Here is a 3,129-nt window from a genome sequence, read left to right as displayed (position 1 = left end):
ATCTATCTATCTATCTATCTATCTATCTATCTATCTATCTATCTATCTATCTATCTATCTATCTATCTATCTATCTATCTATCTGTCTGTCTGTCTGTCTGTCTGTCTGTCTGTCTGTCTGTCTGTCTGTCTGTCTGTCTGTCTGTCTGTCTGTCTGTCTGTCTGTCTGTCTGTCTGTCTGTCTGTCTGTCTGTCTGTCTGTCTGTCTGTCTGTCTGTCTGTCTGTCTGTCTGTCTGTCTGTCTGTCTGTCTGTCTGTCTGTCTGTCCTCCTATCGATCTATCTATCTATCTATCTATCTATCTATCTATCTATCTATCTATCTATCTATCTATCTATCTATCTATCTATCATCTATCTATCTATCTATCTATCTATCTATCATCTATCTATCTATCTATCTATCTATCTATCTATCTATCTATCTATCTATCTATCTATCTATCTATCTATCTATCTATCTATCTATCTATCTGTCTGTCTGTCTGTCTGTCTGTCTGTCTGTCTGTCTGTCTGTCTGTCTGTCTGTCTGTCTGTCTGTCTGTCTGTCTGCCAATGTTTTTACCCCCTGTATTGACAGCACATTCACCACATTCAATTCTAATAGGTCACAATACTGAGCCAAGCCACTTCAAATTCCCCTCTGACTGTTTTATGGTGGGAATCGCTAACTACTTCAGTCTAAAATTATTCTCTAAACAAGGCCAAGGAAAATTCTCATTGTCCTCTATTATTTAAAACGACAACCATAAACATCCAAAGAAACAAACATCACACGCATGCATGGTCCCAAACACACAGCCAGTCTCTGTGCAGAAATCCCCTCCGGTGGCAATGAGGGCATCATATTGGTCTTGTTTCTTGTTATCTTATCGGTATGCCAGACTTGCCCACTGTTTATGAAAGTAGAGAGTCTGTTATCACCCCTTTACTGGCATCAACAGACACAGATACCAGACCTGGTTCAAAAACATGATGTGAAATCTAGAATTAGAATCCATTGCAGTCATTCTGATTCAATGCCTCTCACTGCAACCTCTTTGACCTAGAAAGTGTACTCTCTCCCTCTCTCTCTTCTGTAGAATTCTGAGATTGGCTTGATGATGAAATCATTTGTCTAGGACAGTGGTGGGCAACTGGCGGCCCTTTTTGTTTTGTTTTTAGGAACTCAGTCGGGGTATCAATTTACTCTTGAGTTAGAATAATCAAATATACCATTTCAAAATTTGGTTGTGCATCAAATCACTGTCACTCAATTTGCCCATGTCAGCTACATGACTAACTTTTTGGAAAAGTTAGTCTTAGCGCCAGATATCTAAACTTGTAGCAAGCATGGTCAAATTACTGACCGGGATGGGGCCCATAGATCATCACTTATCATATTAAAAACATTTGCCTCCAACCTATGGCAAAATGTGAAGAATATCAGGAAATCAGCAATTGTGACTCAATCAATAGATTTTATTGTCCCAGGAAGGGCCATTCTTATGCAGTGTAAAATGACACGGGCCATTTTGAAGGAATTATTGAGTCTCAGAGGCAGACATGGCTGATGAAGTAAGATGGAGACAGAGAGGTGAAATCTCTCTGGCGTTTTTATGTAGAAATCACTCTTGTTTTCTATCACTGTTTATGTCTGTTTTTTTTTTACTGGTACACTTACAGTAAACTGCTGCTAATCATGCTCGGGCTAGTCCCAACCGAGGAATGCTACGTGGCGGGAAAGAGAAAGTATCAACGAGCCAAACTGTCATCACATCACAAAGCAAACAATTTGTTACTATTGTTTATCGTATCGCGATCCTATTGGTGGTCCTCAGTACAGGCTGTTTATATGCCACTTGTCATGATAAGAGAAAAAAAACATGTCCAAAAAAATGTATAATATTATTATTATATTATACTCAACAGAAAGGTTTTGTGTTTGTTGCGCAAGGCTGTGTATAATGAATCGGATGAGTGATGACACGTTTCTGATATCGCTGCAGGGAAACGGAGAAGAGGACTGTTTTGTCTTGCGTAAACCTGTGATCATACAATAGTCAGCACTGGAGGAGAAAGTACCCAATTGTCATACTTGAGTAAAAGTAAAGATACCTTTAAATATAGAAAGTTCCTCAAGTAAAAGTGAGTCACCCAGTAAAATACGACTTGAAGTAAAAGTCTAAAGGTATTTCTTTTTAAATGTACTCAAGTATCAAAAGTAAAAAGTATTTTAAAATTCCTTATATTAAGCAAAACAGACGGCACCATTTTCTTGTTAAAAAAAAATATATATTTACGGGATATCCAGGGGCACACTCCAACACTCAGACATGATTTACAAACAAAGCATTTGTGTTTAGTGAGTCCACCAGATCAGAGGCAGTAGATGACCAGGAATGTTCTCTTGATAAGTGTGTGAATTATACAATTTTCCTGTCTTGCATAGCATTCAAAATGTAACGAGTACGTTTAGGTGTCAGGGAAAATGTATGGAGTAAAAATGTAAATTATTTTCTTTAAGGAATGTTGGGGAGTAAAAGTAAAAGTTGTCAAAAATAGAAATGAAGTTCAGATACCCCCCCAAAAAGGCAACTTAAGTAGTACTTGAAAGTATTTTTTACTTAAGTACTTTACACCACTGCCGCCTTTGCACCAACATTGAGGTCGGTATTTTTTTGTGGCTTGCAAAGGGGCGACATAAAAGTTCATACTTCACACACTGGGTGTGTAACAGTATAACTTTAGACCGTCCCCTCGCCCATACCCGGGCGCGAACCAGGGACCCTCTGCACACATCAACAACAGTCACCCTCGAAGCATCGTTACCCATCGCTGCACAAAATCCGCGGCCCTTGCAGAGCAAAGGGGAACCACTACTTCAAGGTCTCAGAGCAAGTGACGTCACCGATTGAAACGCTATTTAGCGCGCACCGCTAACTAAGCTAGCCGTTTTACATCCGTTACAGGTGCATCTTAATTCGCAACCCTCTCCCAACGTATGCACTGGCGCACTCCCTCAGCCACTGTTGCTTACAACAGGAAAATGCTTGAAATCCATGACAGGCAGTGGGAGAGGGGTGTAAAATCTGAATTTTGCATACGACCCCAGTATAATTGTTATTGCAGTAGTATGGGGACCACTGCT

This window comes from Oncorhynchus tshawytscha, linkage group LG04 (assembly GCF_018296145.1).
Source record: "Oncorhynchus tshawytscha isolate Ot180627B linkage group LG04, Otsh_v2.0, whole genome shotgun sequence".
Classification (NCBI taxonomy): domain Eukaryota; kingdom Metazoa; phylum Chordata; class Actinopteri; order Salmoniformes; family Salmonidae; genus Oncorhynchus; species Oncorhynchus tshawytscha.
Note: the sequence above shows the minus strand (reverse complement) of the source record.